Source organism: Eriocheir sinensis, chromosome 30 (genome assembly GCF_024679095.1).
Source record: "Eriocheir sinensis breed Jianghai 21 chromosome 30, ASM2467909v1, whole genome shotgun sequence".
Taxonomy (NCBI): domain Eukaryota; kingdom Metazoa; phylum Arthropoda; class Malacostraca; order Decapoda; family Varunidae; genus Eriocheir; species Eriocheir sinensis.
Window position 1 is genome coordinate 4064206 of NC_066538.1, and position 19809 is coordinate 4084014.

A 19809-nucleotide genomic window follows, 5' to 3' on the forward strand; every position below is an offset into this window, starting at 1 on the left:
ACTTAACTTCATTTCACTTTACTCTATTTTACTTAACTTCACTTCACTTCATTTCACTTCATTTCACTTCACTTTACTGTACTTTACTCCACTTCAGTTCACTTCACCTCACCTCACCTTACCTTACCTTACCTTACCTTACCTTACCTTACCTTACCTTACCTTACTTTACCTTACTATCATTTACTTATTCCATGTAACAAGGAATAAAATGAGAAAAAAGGAAGGAAGGAGGATGGGAAAGAAAGGAGAAGGGCAGGAAGGAAAATTTACATAGATTTACACAGAAAATCAGACCACACAGACCCCATGGTCCAGACTTGGTGGTCTGTCCTTAAACCTAAGTGATTTTACATTAATCAGAAGACTCCAAAACGTTGCATTTCTACTCTAGTTGATATTAAGTTGAAGGAAGTGACGGTCGAGCTTATTTTTGAAGGAGTCAATCGTGTTACACTGGACCACTGATGATGGGAGCTTATTCCATTCTCGCGCTATAACGTTGGTGAAGAAAAATTTGGTGCAGTCTGAATTAACTTGTCTACATCTGAGTTTTACGCCATTGCTCCTCGTGCGCAGTGTCATCGATCATAATCAATGTTGATCTGTCTACATTCGTGAAACCATTAAGTATTTTAAAACATTCGATCAGTTTTCCTCGGAGGCGACGTTTCTCAAGAGAGAACATGTTAAGGGTGGAAAGCCTTTCTTCGTAGGATTTGTTGCGCAAGGAAGGGATCATTTTCGTTGCCCGACGCTGAACACCTTCTAATTTAGCAATGTCCTTTGCATGGTGGGGAGACCAAAACTGTACCGCGTATTCCAAGTGGGGTCTGACTAAACTGTTGTAGAGCGGGAGTATTACATCTTTATTCTTGAATAAAAAGCGTCTTTTAATGAAGCCCAACATTCTGTCCGCTTTATTTGCTGCATCGATGCATTGCTGTGAGAATTTGAGGTTTGACGCGATTTTGACCCCCAAGTCCTTGACGCACTGAACGCTTTTGAGTTTAACGCCGCGCATTTCGTAATCGAACTTCTTATTCCTCGTTCCAACTTGAAGGACCTGGCACTTGCTTACGTTAAAGGGCATCTCCCATCTATCCGACCAAGCTGAAATTTTGTGCAAATCCTCTTGGAGGAAGGAAGAAGGAGGGAAGGAAGAAAGATGGGGAAGAAAGGAGAAGGGAAGGGAAGGAAGGAAGGAAAGGAAGGAGAAGGAAGAAGGAAAGGGAAGAAGGAAAAAAAAGGAGGGAAGGAAGGAGGATGGGGAGGAAGGAAGAAGGGAAGGAAGTAGAAGGGAGGGAAGGAGGGATGAGAAGGAAAAAGAGGAGGGAAGGAAGGAGGAAAGGGGAAGAAAGGAGAAGGAAAGGAAGGAAGGAAAGGAAGGAAGTAGAAGGGAGGGAAGGAGGAGGGGGAAGGAAATAAAAAAGGAGGGAAGGAAGAAGGAAAGGGGAGGAAAGAAGGGAAGGAAGGAAGAAGGAAAGGAAGGAGGGAGAAGGGAGGGGAGGAAATAAAAAAGGAGGGGAGGAAGGAGAAGGGAAGAAAAGAAAGGAAGGAAGAAAAAAGGAAGGGAAGGAAGGAGAAAGAAGGAGGAAGAGGAAGAAGGAAAAAAAGGGATGGAAGGAAGGAGGATGGGGAGGAAAGAAGAAGGGAAGGAAGGAAGAAGGAAAGGAAGGAAGTAGAAGGGAGAGAAGGAGGAAGGGGAAGGAGGAAAAAATGTGAAACCTTACCACCGTCATCACCACCACCACCACCAACATCATCACCACCACCACCATCACCACCACCACCACCATCACCACTACCACCATCACCACCACCATCATCACCACCACCACCACCATCACCACTACCACCATCACCACCACCATCACCACCACCATCACCACCACCACCACCACCATCACCACTACCACCATCATTATTCTTCCCTCTACTCCCCTTTTCCTCCCCTTTATCTTTTTTTATCACCATCTTCGCGCTTACAATTTTTTTTTTCCTTATTTTTCATTTTCATATATTTAGCTACGTTTTTCTATACTGCTCTTGTTTTTTTTCCTAATGTTTGTCTTTATTTTCCATTTTTCTTGTACTTATTTTCATATAAGAACATAAGAACGTAAGGAGTCTGCAAGAGGCCGGTTGGCCTATACAAGGCAGCTCCTGTACACTCAACCCCACCCTACCTCACCATCCATGGCTTTATCTAACCTCTTCTTGAATGTATCTATGGTATTAGCACCCACAACATGGCCCCCAAGCCTGTTCCATTCGTCCACCACTCTATTGGTGAGCCAATTCTTGCCTATGTCTTTGTTGAATCTGAATTTGTCTAACTTAAAACCATTGCCACGCGTCCTACCTGGCTCTTTTACTCTCAAAATCTTATTGACATCCCCTTTATTAAAGCCCTTCATCCATTTATAGACTTCGATCAAGTCTCCTTGCAACCTTCGCCTTTCTAGAGAGTGTAGATTTAACTGCTTCAGCCTGTCTTCATAAGGCAAGTTTCTCACCCCCTGAATCATCTTTGTCATCCTCCTCTGTACAGATTCTAACATCTTGATATCCATTCTATAGTAGGGGGACCAGAACTGAACTGCATAATCGAGATGAGGTCTAACTAGTGCTAAGTAAAGTTTGAGGATGACTTCAGCGCTCCTATTGCTTACGCTCCTTGAGATGAAACCAAGTACTCTGTTTGCCCGATTTTTAGCCTGAATGCATTGAGCCCTAGGACGGAGGTCAGCGCTCACTAGGACTCCTAAGTCTCTCTCACGCCCAGACCTGCTTAGAGGAGTGTCATTTAAGGAGTAATTGTGTGAGGGATTCTTCATTCATATCATTTTTTTCCCTACAGTATTTCTCTTCACATATTTTCCTTTTTTTTCATCTTCATTCATTTTCCTTTTTCCTTATAATATTTCTCCTCATACATTTTCCTGTTTTTTTATCTTCATTCATTTTCCTTTTTCCTTATAATATTTCTCCTCATACATTTTCCTGTTTTTTTTATCTTCATTCATTTTCCTTTTTCCTTATAATATTTCTCCTCATACATTTTCCTGTTTTTTTTTATCTTCATTCATTTTCCTTTTTCTTTTTAATATTTCTCTTCATTCATTTTCCTGTTTTTTTTTATTTCTATTTTTCTTTTTCCGTATAATATTTCTCTTCATTCATTTTCCTGGGTTTTTTTATTTCTATTTTCCTTTTTCTTTTTAATATTTCTCTTCATTCATTTTCCTGTTTTTTTTTTATTTCTATTTTTCTTTTTCCTTATAATATTTCTATCCATACATTTTCCTTTTTTTATTTCCATTTTCCTTTTTCCTTATAATATCTCTTCATTCATTTTCCTGTTTTTTTTCCATTTTCCGTTTCCCTTCTAATATTTCTCTCCAAACATTCTTTTTTTATTTTCATTTTCCTTTTTCCTTGTAGTATTTTTCGTCATATTTTCCTGACTTTCGAAAGTGTATCAAATTATCTCTAGTTTTCCTGTTTATCGTTTCGTCTGCGTCATTTCAACCAGATATCAATATTTTTCTTAGTTTCTAGATTAACATTTTTTTTTCCTTCCCGGACATCATTTCCTGCCACGTATCTTCTTATACATTGCTTTTATCCTTTGTTTTGAGATAAGTTTGTAGTTTCTCCTCCTCTCTTTCCTTACTTTTATCCACTCTGTTTTGTTATGTGTCGAGAGGTTTTTTTCTCCTTTCTTTCCTCCCTGACTTTCCTCTCATCTCCTATCCCATCCGTTCTATCGTAAAGGAAGAGAGAGAGAGAGAGAGAGAGAGAGAGAGAGAGAGAGAGAGAGAGAGAGAGAGAGAGAGAGAGAGATGTGTGTGGGCGGGGGGGGGAAGGGGAGAGTTGCACAGCCTGTCATGTTCCATCTCAATCACGTCAAGTAGATGTCGCTGGGTCTAAATGATGCTCTTAAGAAGTGTTCTGAGAAAGCTTGAAGACACTTAGATCAACTCCTCCTCGTCCTCCTCCTCCTCCTCCTCCTCTTAATCCTACTTTATCTTATCATTCTCCTCTCTGCTTCCCATCCTCCTCCTCCTACTTATACTTCTTATTCTTCTCCTCTCTCTCTCCTTCCTCCTCCTCCTCCTCCTTTTTCTTCTCCTTTTCTGCTCCCCTCCTCTCCCCCTCCTCCTCCTCCTCCTCCTCTCGTAATTATTCTTCTCTTTCTGCCGCTCCTTCTCCTCCTTATTTTCCATATTCTCCTCCTTTTCCTGCTTCCCTCCTCCTCCTCCTCCTCCTTCTTTTTCTTCTCCTTTTCTGCTCCCCTCCTCTTCTTCTCCTCCTCCTCTCGTAATTATTCTTCTCTTTCTGCCGCTCCTTCTCCTCCTTATTTTCCATATCCTCCTCCTTCTCCTGCTTCCCTCCTCCTCCTCCTCCTTTTTATTTGTCTCCTGTTTCTGATCTTCCTCCTCCTCCTTTTCCCTCTACTTGTTCTTCTTCACTTTCTGCTCCCTTCGTCCTCCTTCTCCTTCTTTTCCTCCTCCTCCTCATCATCATCATTCTTTTTGCCCTTCACAGCACCTCTAAACGTTAAGTCTTTTATCATCTCCTTGCAGCCTCTTCTGTGTATCTCAAACGTTATTTTTCCTGTAACCCAAGTTTGGCGACCTTGTGTGTGTCCCAAACGCTTCTTTCTTTTTCTTCGAAGTTGAGTTCTGAGAATGTGTGTGTGTGTGTGTGTGTGTGTGTGTGTGTGTGTGTGTGTGTGTGTGTGTGTGTGTGTGTGTGTGTGTGTGTGTGTCAAGGTTGGAAAAAATCATGATTTTTCTAAAACAAAATTTTAAAAAATCGATTTATTTGATTTAAATCGGATTTTTTTATATTTAAATCGATTTTTTTATTTAAATTATTTTTTTGGCATAAATCCTTGTTTGTTTCCACTGATTATTTGTTTCAGTCATATGAGACCATTTTTTTATAATAAACTTGGTCAATGTTAAATGAAACCATACTTCAATATACATTACCCAAGATGAGTTTTTCATATTTTTTTTAAGTAGGACTAATACTTTAATCAGATCTGTTACGTTAAAGTAACTAGTACAAAAATACAAAGAAACAGAAGAGGAGCGGCAATCAAACAAACATATAAATATAGAGTAATATGACTGCATGAAATGGCAATGGCTCACTGGTGCCTGACTTGCTACAGGACCAGCACAGGATCAGAACAAGACAAGCAGCCTTGATACTTTTCCTGTACAACTGGTTCACATGTTGTTCATATATATATATATATATATATATATATATATATATATATATATATATATATATATATATATATATATATATATATATATATATATATATAATTTAAATTATTAGATATTTTACTCCTGATATGACACTTCAATCATTTTAAATACAATTTGTTTAATTTTGATTTAAATCATGATTTTTTTTATTCTGCTTCAAATCGATTTAAATCACTTGATTTAAATAATTTGATTTAAATCAAAACAACCCTGGTGTGTGTGTGTGTGTGTGTGTGTGTGTGTGTGTGTGTGTGTGTGTGTGTGTGTGTGTGTGTGTGTATCTCAAACGTTTGTTCTTTCTTTCCTCTTAGTTAATTTTGGAAGGGTTTTTTCATCGTGGTTCGGTCTTGAGTGTGTGTGTGTGTGTGTGTGTGTGTATTGTTATGGTACCCTCGTCTAACTCGAGTCTCGAAGCGCGCCATCACACATCACCACTTCACCAATAACCAACTCACGCACGAATCCTCGAAGCTAAAGCCGCACCAGCGCATTCACTCGAGGACTCGTGACTCCACACCGAGGCTTCACCCATCATTCAATTGAATATCACGAAGCCTCACACTTCGCGGACTCGTCTCGCCCGCCGAGGTTATAAATAGACCTCCACAAGCTAACCCCGCCAGTCTCAACCAAAATCAGCTCACTTCCCGAGGACGCAAGGACTCTTCACCTGCCGTGAGCTAACCAGGATTCACCAGGGGGTCTGACACACACATCTATCCACATACCCATTCTCACTTGCATATATATTTGTATTCCTTATGTGTAATTCTAATTCTAAACTAAACACCTCAGTGAACTAATATTTCGTTCCACAATAATTGTAATTCTTATTTGGTTCCTCAAAGATAAGTCTCATAATTAGTACCTCATTGATAATTGTAACTATAACTAATCACTTCAGTGAACCAAACCACTTACTCTTGTCATTGCCTCTTTTGTCATATGTTCTAATTGTCTTATTAGGTTAAGTATTAAGTAAAATTGTACCATTTCCTTTCACTTAACCTTGCTATTATGTTATGTCCCAGTTAGCTTAACCTTACAATTATGTTATGTCCCAGTTAGCTATCTTTTCAACACAAATCAACCCCTAGACGTCAGTTAGCTGTATTCATAACATTTGGGGGCCTGTCCGGGAGATTACACACAACTTACACTTTGTTACTCAGCCCAGAGTGTTTCTGGTTGTTCACATTCTTGTTGGTGATCGTGCGAGTTGTGCCTTTAAAATTTTCACCACACGAAGGCCTGGTGTAGAGGCGTTAGACATCTTCGCACGTGCACACGGTAAGAAATAAGTGTTGACGTCGCGTCGGATTATTCCTCAATGATTTTACCTTTCGCCCAAAACTCAAGACTCAAACTAACTTATCGCAACCTGCGACGTTCCAAATCAAATCTTTAAGCTTGAAAGTAGCGTTCAGTCCTCAAACTCAAAGCTTGAAAGTAGCGTTCAGTCCTCAAACTCAAAGCTTGAAAGTAGCGTTCAGTCCTCAAACTAAAGCTTGAAAGTAGCGTTCAGTCCTCAAACTCAAGAGTACTTAATGTTAGTTCTTGTTAAATCGCTCGGGGTATCGATTTATCGCTAACCTTCAACTGGTTCGTTACCTCTTCAGAAGCCCTCACTTAGGGGCCGCTCCCCTCACCTCGAGGAATCTCACTAAACTCGCCTCGTCCCGAGTCAATTGACAACTAGACTCTCTTAAATAAGAGTCACACTTTAACTTCAATCGTTTTGACTAGTCAATCTTACTAACTTCAACTCAAAGTTCAACTTAATCCTAAATCGACTCAAAGTCAACGAATTAACTTTGGGTAAGGACTCGGAAGTATTTAAGGTTGATTCCTCGACATCTTATCAAGCTCATAAAAGCTTCCTTGCATTAGCAACTTGATTCATCATGGCGCACGTTCTCAACTTGGATAAATTTGTCTGTAACCCGTCGGTCGCTGAGCTGAAAGAGGCCAAACAAAAAATTACTTAAAATATATCGCTCAGAACTTTATCTCTTTCCCTTCTGACATTCGAAAAGAGTAATTAAGAACCCTCATTTTTAGCTCATCTTGGGAAGAAAACCCCTGTCCCAGTCCACCTCAAGACTCGAGCCTTCTGCTGGAGATCGAGAAAGTAAAAATGCAATCTCTGCAGATGAATCTAGAATATGAAAAGCTAGAGAACGAAAGAGATAGAAAATATGCACAAATGCAATGGATGGAAAGCGAAAAAGAGCAGAAAAAGAAAAAAGAAAAAGCGCGAGAGCATGAGTTGCAAATGTTTCAATTAAAATCCACTGTAATTCAGCCTCAGCATAAAACAAAGGTCACTAAATACTTACCTTTACTCCCTCAATTCTCTGATAAAGATCCAGAGACCTTCTTTGGCGAGTTCGAAAGTTCAGCTGAACACTTAAAGCTCCCTAGAGAGACTGGACATGGCTGCTTAAACTATGGCTGCTTAAACCTAAACTCTCTCCTAAAGCCTTAACTACCTTGAACGGTCTCGAAAACAACACTGATTATGACCTCGTTGAAAAAGAAATTTTGGCAGCCTATTCCATAACACCGAGGGCTATCGACAAGCCTTCCGCAAGATGTCTAAAACTCCTCACTAGACCTATTTGGAGTTTGCTTCTGAAAAGCTTCGGGCTCTTCGCCGTTGCCTCAAATCAGCCGCTATAACAACTTTTGACGAGCTTGTTAATATCGTAGCACTGGAAGAATTCAAAAGGAAGTTACATCACCAACAAGGAGGAAACAGACTTAATCAAAGCCGCCCAGTTAGCGAACGTTTTTTTCCTGATTAATCGTCCTGCCTCGTCGGGAGAGAGAAAAGCAGAGGCTGCATTAACTGTAAAGTCAGGCGCAGGTGTTTCAGGGTCGGTTAAGCCAGTAGGCAGTGGTTCCCAGACAGCTCTCTTCTGCTCATTTTTGCAAACAACCGGGCCACCTCAAAGAACTGTCCTAATCCCAAATGCAAAGCAGCTAAAGCCCAATTTTCAAAACCAGTGGCTTCTCTTCAAGTTTCCCTCACAGCCACTCCACCTAACGATCCCTTTAAGCCTTTCAGATCAACAGGGACTTTTCACCTTGACCCCAATAATGTTCATAAGGTCAGAGTCTTAAGAGACACTGCCTCCGCTCAATCAATCATATTGAAGTCAGCATTCACAAATACAGAGCAGTGTTATACCGGTGACAAGGTGTACATCAAAGATTTTCATAAACTCTTTTTTTTCCATTCCATTAGCCAGAGTACACCTTGATAGTCCCCTCGTAAAAGAAGTGATAGTGGGAGTAAGTGACGACTCATCCTTGCCGATTCCCAATTCTGAATTCCTACTAGCCAATGACTTAGCCGGAGGTTCAGTCCTTCCACCTTTGGTGATCAGCGAAACGTTGTTAACTCAAAACCACACCGAGCACCTTGAGAAACGGGAACCTTATCTTATTTCCTGCTTGTGACCACTCGTGCAAAATCTAGAAGGGCTGATCGATTACCACCTTCATCCCTTAAAGGCAGTCACTCCTCTGCTGAAGTCAATCAGCTATTCACAAATAAAGTACTTGGAGGCTCAGCGGGAACATCCCTTAAAGGCAGTCACTCCTCTGCTGAAGTCAATCAGCTATTCACAAATAAAGTACTTGGAGGCTCAGCGGGAAGACTCCACCTTGGCAAAGTTTTACAATAGTCTCTCCCAAAGACCAAATCACTCACTATCCCTCCTTCTACGAGCAGGATCAAATTCTTAAGTGTGTTTCGACCAGGTAAAGTTTCGGATGAAGCTACTTGGGCCGGAGCCAATCAGATAGTCTTGCCAACTGTTCTAAGACAACCTGTTCTTGGGATCGCTCATGAAAGTTTTGCCGGCCACCTGGGGATAAAGAAAAAAAGTGAGAAGATCCTGACAGACTTTTATTGGCCAGGACTTAGGGAGGATGTCAATCATGTTAACGTGTCAACTTGCCGGGTTGCAGGCAAACCTAACCAGACTATTCCCCCCTATCCCCTCCAGCCCATTGCTGTTCCCTCGGAACCCTTTCAAAAAATAGTCATTGACATTGTTGGTCCCCTGCCGAAAACAAAAAAAGTATAATCAATATATACTAACAATTCTTGATCCCACAACTAGGTATCCTGAGGCCTTTCCCATCAAAAACATCACTTCTAAAACTATTGTCTCAAAGTTCCGTCAATTGTTCACCACGTTCGGGATTCCTCAGGAGATCCAGTGACCCAGACACTAATTTAATTTCACCAGCGATCTATTTAAAGCAGTCTTGAATGAGCTGGGTATCACACAAACGCTTCTACTGCTTACCACCCGCAGTCACAGGGAGCTCTAGAGAGGTGCCATCAAACACTAAAAAATCTCCTGCGTAAATTTTGTCACGAACAAGACCTCGATTGGGATGACTCTCTCTTCCTTGCATGCTATTTGCCATCCGAGAAGCGCCTAATGAGTCTCTAGGAGTCTCTCCCTTCGAGTTGTTGTTCGGAAGGAAAGTGAGAGGGCCACTAAGGGTTGTTAAGGACAAGCTACTAGACTCGACCACTCATAAGCTTGTCTGTCACTAACTATCTAGATCACTTAAAAGCAACCCTATCTAAAGTTCAATCATTTGCCAGAAACAACTTAAATCACGCTCAACAAACCATGATAGTAAATTTTGACAAGATGGCTAAAATCAGAACATTTAATGGTGATCAAGTTCTTGCCTTCATTCCAGCCCCTAAAGCACCCTTGCAAATTATCATGGTCCCTATAACATCTTGCAGAAAGTAGACCACAATTATGTCATCAGCACCCCTGACCGTCGAAAGTCGACTCTGTGTATTCATGTAAACCTCTTGAAACGATATAAAAGTAAGCATCCAGCCCCTGCATCCCAGCCAAGCACTGGTGCAGATTCACTCGACTCGACTGAGTCATCTGAACCTGGCTCCAAACCAAATCCTGCCCCTGACTACCGATCTGTTTGTTCATCTAGTATTCCGCGTGTATGTCAAATACCACCACAACACACCCAACAGACATTCAACAAAACTCTTACATCCTTCAACACCTGGATGAACACCTTGCTCATCTCTCCCCCTCAGAAGCTCAGGACATTGCATCACTCATCAACCAATTCAACGCCATCTTTGGCGACACCCATAACTTTGCAATGTTCTCTCTCATGATGTGCAGCTACTTCCCGGAACGACACCTATTCGCCAGGCTCCATACAGGCTCAACCCTCAGAGGCGAGAACAAATGAAGGAGGTGGACTATCTACTCGAACAGGGTTTGGCCGTCCCCAGCAGTTCTCCATCGGCGTCTCCCTGCCTTATCGTTGCCAAGGAGGACGGTCAGCTCCGCTTCTGCACAGACTACCGCAGAGTGAACGCCGTACCCGTGCCAGACGCCTACCCTCTTCCTCGGGTAGATGACCTTATCGATGAAGTAGGTAATGCTAAGTATGTATCAAAGCTGGATTTATTAAAAGGGTATTATCAGGTCGCCCTTACTAAGGAGGCTCAACTCCTCTCCGCCTTCATCACTCCTTTAGGGCTCTTTCAATATCTTGTGGGCCCCCTTTGGCATGAGAAACTGTCTAGCCACATTTCAAAGAGCAATGAACTTGGTGTTACAAGGCATAAATGGGGTATCTGTGTACTTAAACGATATTCTTATCTTTAATAGCAAACCTACAGCAGCTCAAAGAAGTGCTCCACAGGCTACAAGAGGCAAACTTCGCGGTCAAGCTGGCAAAATCAACGTTTGGAGCAGCAACTGTATCCTATCTGGGCCACCAAGTAGGCAGCGGCTGCGTGCAACCCAAAACCGCCAACGTCGCTGCCATCCTTCAGTACCCGGTTCCCGCTACCCGCAAGGAGCTGCGTCGCTTCCTCGGCATGGCGAGGTTTTACCGCCGCTTCTCCCCCAACTTCGCAGAAGCCGCTGCCCCTCTGACCAAGCTCACCAGCGGAACCGTAGATATAAGTGGACCCCAGACTGCCAGCAAGCCTTCAACCAACTCAAGAATATGCTGGCTCGATGACCGGTCTTGCAGGCAGCTGACTTCACCAAGCCTGCATACCTGGTCCTGGTCATGCATACCGACGCCAGTGACATCGCCTCAGGTGCCGTCCTCCTCCAAGAAAAAGACGGCATCCTACACCCCATAGCCTACCACTCCACAAAGTTCAAAAACCATCAATTGAACTACAGCACCGTGGAAAAAAGAACTTCTGGCCACCATAAACTTCATCCAGAAGTTTGAGCACTATTTACAAGCCGGTAGCCAGCCTGTAAAAGTATACACAGACCATAACCCCCTAACCTTCCTTCATCGAAACAAGTACTCTAACCAACGCCGCCTCCGGTGGTCTCTGATGCTACAGCCCTACGCCGTCGAAATTCACCACATCAAGGGGCTGACAACTGCATCGCCGACGCCCTTTCTCGCCCACCTACTGCCTAATGACGAGGGTCCCACCATCCTTACGCCTCACTACTACACTCCTTCCAGTCGTTACGTCGTTCCTAAGCAGGGGGGTGTTATGGTACCCTCGTCTAACTCGAGTCTCGAAGCGCGCCATCACACCTCACCACTTCACCAATAACCAACTCACGCACGAATCCTCGAAGCTAAAGCCGCACCAGCGCATTCACTCGAAGACTCGTGACTCCACACCGAGGCTTCACCCATCATTCAATTGAATATCACGAAGCCTCACACTTCGCGGACTCGTCTCGCCCGCCGAGGTTATAAATAGACCTCCACAAGCTAACCCCGCCAGTCTCAACCAAAATCAGCTCACTTCCCGAGGACGCAAGGACTCTTCACCTGCCGTGAGCTAACCAGGATTCACCAGGGGGTCTGACACACACTCACACATCTATCCACATACCCATTCTTACTTGCATATATATTTGTATTCCTTATGTGTAATTCTAACTCTAAACTAAACACCTCAGTGAACTAATATTTCCTTCCACAATTGTAATTCTTGAGGAACTAATATTTCCTTCCACAATTGTAATTCTTATTTGGTTCCTCAAAGATAACTTATAATTAGTACCTCATTGATAATTGTAACTATAACTAATCACTTCAAACCACTTACTCTTGTCATTGCCTTTTTTGTCATATGTCCTAATTAATTGTTTATTAGGTTAAGTATTAATACGTAAAATTGTACCATTTGCTTACACTTAACCTTACAATTATGTTTAAGTATTAATAAGTAAAATTGTACCATTTGCTTACACTTAACCTTACGATTATGTTCTGTCCCAGTTAGCTATCTTTTCAACACAAATCAACCCCTGGACGTCAGTTAGCTGTATTCATAACGGTATCTGAAACGTTTGTTCTTTCTTTCCTTAGTTAATTTTGGAAGCATTTATTTTTTTATCGTGGTTCGGTCTTGTGTATGTTATTGTCATTGTTGTATGTTATTGTCATTGTTATTATTACAATTTAAAGTATTAGTATTATTGTTCGTCTCCCTGTTCTCTCTTCTTCCTGCTTTCTGTCTCCCTTTGTTATTTTACTATCTTCCTTCTTCTCTCCTCATTTTGTTCACGATGCCTCACTTACCTGGATGGGAGGGAGGACCGCAGGGATGGCCGGGGTGACGCAGGTAGGTGACGCAGGTGTGCCAGGTAATTATCCCAGTGATCTGTAGGAGACGAGACACCACTGCATTAACTAATTTGAATAAACGAGATGCAAATATATTCATTGGGAAAGCAAGGGGACTTTTGAGAAGTGTACAAAAATGTCCTACAGCTACGAATCCTGTTCCGGGCAGTCGGCATGCAACTCACCTGTTCGTCCTCCTTTTCGGGCTGGTCGATAAATGGGTACCTGGGGTAGGTAAACTGAGGTAACCCGGATGACACACCGGCCAATGCGACGGAGATGGGCATCGTTGTCAAGCGCACCGATGACACACACACACCAGGATGAGAAAGACGACGAGAAAGAAACAAACAAAAAAAAGAGGAACAAGATAAAGAGGAACAAGAAGGAAAACAGAATGAGAAAATTGCAAAAAAAAACATGATAAAAACGAAAGAAAAACAAGAGGAACACACACACACACACCACTCGGGTACAAAACCGTAGCAATATAATAAAAATAAAAAAACACGTGAAGGTCTCGAAACCAGAAATCCTAAACAAACCGCGCCTCATAAAAAACATGAACCATTTGTTAATAGCACAACCACAGGGATAGAGAGGAATGTATACAAGACTACGTTGGTCGGTACTCTCAAACACTTTCGGCCCTCACATCACTATTGCCAAAGGTCGAATGGGAGATTGATCAGGTTTTTATGTATTTTTTCACGGCCATGGTACAGACGAGGCCTTGTCAAACTACCACCCGGGACTTAAAACTACCCCTGGAAAGCACTCCCACAACTCCCACGAAAGCCTTGTCAAACTACCACCAGGGCCATAAAACTATCCCTGGAATGCACCCCCACCACAACTCCTACGAAAGCATTGTCAAACCACCACCAGGGCCATAAAACTACCCCTGGAAAGCACTCCCACAACAACTCCCACGAAAGCCTTGTCAAACTACCACCAGGGCCATAAAACTACCCCGGGAATGCAGCCTTGTCAAACTACCACCAGGGACTAAAACTCCCCCTGGAATGCACCCCCCACAACTCCTACGAAAGCCTTGTCAAATGTGTGCACTTGGCCGGCGAAATATTTAATGAAGAATAGGAATAACCAATGAAAGATAAGCCCAAAGGAAATGTTAATGTTATGGGGAGAGTCTGAAAAGGATGGAGGAAGAAGGGGAGAGAAGAGAGAGAAAGAAATAAAAAGAGTTAGAGATGGAGGACTGAAAGGAAGAAGGTAGGAAGGGAAGAAGAAAAGAAGGGAAGATGGAAGGAAAGGGAGGTAGAAGTGGGAAAGGAAGAAGAATGATAGAGAAAAGAAAGAAAATGAAAGTAGGAAGGGAAGAAAGAGAGAAAGCTGGAAAGAAAGGATGGTAGAAAAAGGACAGGAAGAAGAATAGGAAAGAGAAAAGAGAGGATGAAAGTAGGAAGGGAAGAAAAGAAAGGGAGGTAGAAAAAGGAAAGGAAGAAGAAAGGGAAAGATAAAAGAAAGAAGAAAGCAGGAAGGGAAGAAGAAGAGAAAGCTGGAAAGAAAGGGAGGTAGAAGTGAGACAGGAAGAAGAAGAGGAAAGAGAAAAGAGAATGAAAGTAGGAAGGGAAGAAGAAAAAGGGAAGGTGGAAGGAAAGGAAGGTAGAAAAAGGAAAGGAAGAATGAGAAAAAGAAAAGAGAATGAAAGTAAGAAGGGAAGAAAGAGAGCATGGAAGAAGAATGGGAAAGAGAAAAGAGATGATGAAATTAGGAAGCGAAGAAAAAAGGGGAGGTGGAAGGAATGGATGAAGCAAGTAGGAAAGGAAGAAAAAACAAAGAAGGAAACGAAGGAGACGGAAAACCACAAAGCTACACAGGAAACGAAAACAAATGTAAATAACACACTCAAAAGTCATATGCCAGTGTCTACGTGTCATGACCACTACAGAGGAAAGAAAGAACGTAGAGGGGACGAAAAAAATATATACATACAAAATAACAACATGGAATAAACTTAATAGAAGAAGAAAGAGATACAATAATGAAGGGAGAATGAGAGGAAGGAGAAGAAAAAAATACACAATGGAGAGAGAGAGAGAGAGAGAGAGAGAGAGAGAGAGTGTATATGCTAAAGATGCGCGTAGCTCCAGTGCTAATCTCCGAACCATTGGCCCTTTGAATACAGAATGATATAGACGAAACATTGTAAAGCTTATGAAATGGATAAAAGAGTTGAGACATAATATCTATACGTCCTTGAGAGAGAGAGAGAGAGAGAGAGAGAGAGAGAGAGAGAGAGAGAGAGAGAGAGAGAGAGAGAGAATAACCAGTTTGGGAGGTGTTTGCGATTCCTGTAGCAACGTGGTGGTGGTGGTGGTGGTTGTCAAGGTGGTAGTGGTGGTGGTGGAGGGGGGGGGGGGGGGAGGAGGAGAGTTCAAGGGCAAGTTATAGCGTTTCTTTTTCTTCTTCTTCTTCTTCTTTGTTCTTCTTCTTCTTCTTCTTCTTCTTCTTCTTCTTCTTCTTCTTCTTCTTCTTCTTCTTCTTCTTTCTTCTTCTTCTTCTTCTTGTTTGCCTTCTCCATCGTCTTCTTCTTCTTCTTCTTCTTCTTCTTCTTTCTGTCATTCTCCTTCTTCTTCTTCCCTTTCTTTTTCTTCTTCTTCCCTTCCAGCTCGATTTACCGCGCATTATCTTTTTCAGAGAGAGAGAGAGAGAGAGAATAAACATGATGGTATAATGACAAAGTTCTTAGAAGATGATGATGATGATGGACAAGAAGAAAGGACAGATAAAAAGAGGAGGAAAACTTTGCAGGTGCAGAGAAGGAAAGAAGTTATCGTTCCTGCAATCCCTATTCTTTTTCTTTCTTCATCTTCATCCTCCTCATCTTTATTTTGTTTTTGTTTTGGGGTTTTAATGGACATAAGCGAAACACACACACACACACACACACACACACACACACACACACACACACACGAAAACACAATCACACATAATCTCTCTCTCTCTCTCACACACACACACACACACCAAAACAAAAACACACGCATAATCACACACACACACACACACAAAAAAACACACACACACACACACACACACACACGTACACATTATCTATTCTTATCCTTCTCTATATTCATTCTTATCCGCGTTAAAGGGTAAATACTTCCAGACGTGTTTTTCTATTACTACTTCTATTCTTATTCTGATTCCGGGGAAGAGAACCAAAAATACCGAACGAAATATATAAAAAGAAATCATGGAAAACCAGACGACAGATCACAAGAGGAAATGAATCGTACACACACACACACACACACACACACACACACACACACACACACACACAGTCCAGTCACGAGCGTAGGAAATACTGGAGCGATAAACAAATATACTTTCTTCCTCCTCCTCCTCCTCCTCCTCCTCCTCCTCCTCTATCTTGCAGGCGGATATGAGAACGCGCCCTCCTTACGTCACCCAAGAGGAGGAGGAGGAGGCTGACATACAGGAGATGAAGGATGCTGTTATTTCCATTTCACAACTCGGAGATTTCTTTCCTTTTTCTGAATGTCACCGAGAATGTGTACGTGTGTGTGTGTGTGTGTGTGTGTGTGTGTGTGTGTGTGTCAGTGTGTATTTCCTCTTCGTGCGTTACCGCCATTAGGATTTCCATTCATCTTTTTTTTTCATTCTTTCAACATTTTCTTCTCTGTTCCAAAAATAAACTACAATGAAATACTACTGCTACTACTACTACTACTACTACTACTACTACTACTACTACTACTACTATATAATAATGATAATAAGCCCACACAAAGAACTTAATCACCGTCATCATCATTAGTCTTTCCTTCATCCTTTTCGTCTTTCCACCTCTTTCATTCTTTAATTATCAATATTATCTCTTCTTCCTCTTCCTCTAAGTCTTCTCCATCTCTCTCTCTCTCTCTCTCTCTCTCTCTCTCTCTCTCTCTCTCTCTCTCTTTTACTTCCCCATCTTCCCGTATCTATTTTATCTCCTCCTCTTCCTCCTTCTCCTCCTCCTCCGCCAGGTGAGTCACGGTGAGTCACGGTAATTTAATGAGGACGCAGGTGAGTGGTGGTCTCCCGGGTCTGTCAGGATGATCTGCCCACGTTTCGTCTCTTCCCTCCTTTTCTACTTCTCTATTTCCTTCTCTACTTCCTCCTCCTCCTCCTCAGTCAGTGCGACTCACAAGAAACTGTGTAACTAACCACGCCTCCGACAAGCGAACTGGTACAACTCGTCACGGCCACATTTCTATCATGTACACAAATGCACGTAGTTTAATACCCAAAAAGGACGAAATTAGGGCGTATATTGCAACAGAGAAACCAGATGTGGTAGCCATCACAGAGACTTGGGCCAACTCTACCCATCTAGAATCCGAAATGTCATTCCCTGGGTACGAAAGCTTCCACAAAAGTCGAAAGCACAAGAAAGGAGGAGGAGTAGTTTGCTACGTAAAAAGTACACTCCCTGCCATAAAAATAGACAAACAGGACGCAGAGAAATACGATTCTGTCTATGTGGAAATAACCGCAAATAACAAGAAACTAACACTTGCAACCGTATACAGGCCTCCGAAACAACAGGCAGCCGATGACACTGCCCTCTACGAAGAGATTCACTCTCTAACACAAAGCAAGGAAGCAATTATAATTGGGGACTTTAATTGCCCTAACATTGACTGGGGACTGATGACTGGAGATCAAGAGGGTAACAGGCTTTTAGAAATGGTGGAGGATTCGTTCCTCACTCAAGTTGTAACTCAACCAACAAGAGAAAACAATCTGCTGGATCTGGTATTAGTAAGCGACCCCGACCTCATTCGCGACTGTACAGTTGGTGAGAAACTTAATGGGTGCGATCACCACTTAATCCGTTTTAATATCAACATATGTCACAAACTCGTAGATAATCCATCAGTGATACCAGATTACAAAAAAGGAAATTTCAACTTAGCCCGTGCACTGCTTCCCCTACGACCTGGGACCAACTTGGCATCACCGACAATACAATCGACAACGCGTGGAACGTCTTCAAAGATAAGCTGTTGCAAGTAGAGAAGGCTACAGTGCCTACGAAATCCAGGCGAGTAAATGGGGCCGTAGATCCACCGTGGATGACCAGAGAAATAAAAAGGGCAGTAAACCTAAAAAAAGGAATTATAATTTGATGAAAGAGAATGCTACGGCCGAAGCCAGCACACAGTACCACAACAGCCTCAGAGCTTGTCGCAGCCTTATTCGAGTAGCAAACGCAACTATGAAAAGCAAATAGCGCGCGAAATCAAAACTAACTCCAAGAAATTCTTCACGTACATAAGATCGAAAAAGAAAGTAAAATCCAATATTGGTCCCCTGACAGACGAGACTGGATCTGTAACTCAGGACAGTAAACAGATGGCCAGAATCCTCAACAGTAACTTCGCATCCGTATTCACAGTCGAGGACATCGAAACCATTCCCGAGAGCCCTGCCCCGCCGAGTGAGATCACGCCGCTGGAAATTGACTCAATATGCGACCAAGAAGTAAAAAAGTACTTGGACAAACTCGACACGAACAAGTCAACGGGACCCGACAGTTTGTCCCCGCGGTTATTAAAAGAGCTTAAACAACAAATACTTCAACCACTCACTACCATATTCAACCGGTCGGTTCAACTAAATAAGGTCCCGGAAGACTGGAAGATGGCGAACGTAACACCGATTTTCAAAAAAGGAGACAAAAGCGTTGCATTAAACTACAGGCCCATAAGTTTGACATCAGTGGCAGGAAAAATACTCGAAAAGATTATTAGAGATAAACTTGTTAAGTTTCTAGAAAACAATAATGTAATCTCCGACACCCAGCATGGCTTCAGAAACAAGCGCTCCTGCCTAACGAATTTATTAGACTTCTTCCAAGGTATATATAAGAACTGGGATGCCCACATCCCCAGTGATGTTATATACCTGGACTTTCAGAAAGCCTTCGACAAGGTACCGCACGAGCGACTCCTTAAGAAACTGCACTCGGCGGGCATCAGAGCCAATCTGATCGCGTGGATAAGAGATTGGCTCACCGACAGAAAACAACGAGTACTACTCAACGGACAGCCTTCCGATTGGCTACCAGTCACTAGTGGAGTGCCTCAAGGGTCAGTGCTGGGACCCATCCTCTTTATCATATATATCAATGACCTAGAATCAGGACTGAAATCCACAATATCGAAATATGCAGATGACACCAAGGTGGGTGGAGATGCCCTCACAAAGACCGACTGCGAAATCATTCAGAAAGACCTCAATCACATTATCGAATGGTCGGAAAAATGGCAAATGTCTTTTAATGTTGACAAATGCAAAGTCATGCACATTGGGTCCCAAAATAGTAACCAATCATTCATAATGAATGTTAGACCTCTGCAATCTATTCAGGAGTAAAAGGATCTTTGAGTCACTATCAGCAGTGACCTGAAACACGCGAATCACTGTAAAAAAGCATACAACAAGGCCAACATTATGCTCGGGTTCATAGCGAGGAACTTCGAGTGTAAAACACCAGACGTGATGCTATCCTTGTATAATTCCATGGTAAGACCGCACCTCGAGTATGCAGTGCAGTTCTGGTCTCCCAATTACAGAAAGGACATTGCTTTACTGGAAAGGATTCAACGACGCGCCACAAAGATGATTCCAACCTTCAGGGCTCAACCGTACGAGGAACGACTCAAGCGACTCAATCTCTTTACATTGGAGAAAAGACGCCTACGAGGGGATATGATTCAAATCTTCAAGTATCTAAAAAAGTTCAATAACGTCGATTACTCCAAATTCTTTGAACTGCAAACCAACTCAAGAACTAGAAATAACGGTTTACCCATTCAGTCGAGTCGATGTAACA

At 42.4% G+C, this 19809-nt stretch overlaps 1 long non-coding RNA gene across 1 annotated transcript in view; it reads right to left on the reverse strand.

Annotated features, from left to right (window-relative positions):
* Window positions 1-12804: 12804 nt before the first annotated feature.
* The window catches only part of LOC127005470 (uncharacterized), a 38301-nt gene continuing 31296 nt past the window's right edge, over window positions 12805-19809 (reverse strand). Inside the window, exon 3 of the long non-coding RNA XR_007758562.1 lies at window positions 12805-12966. This is a non-coding gene — a long non-coding RNA (uncharacterized LOC127005470). The remainder of the gene's footprint in view (window positions 12967-19809) is intronic.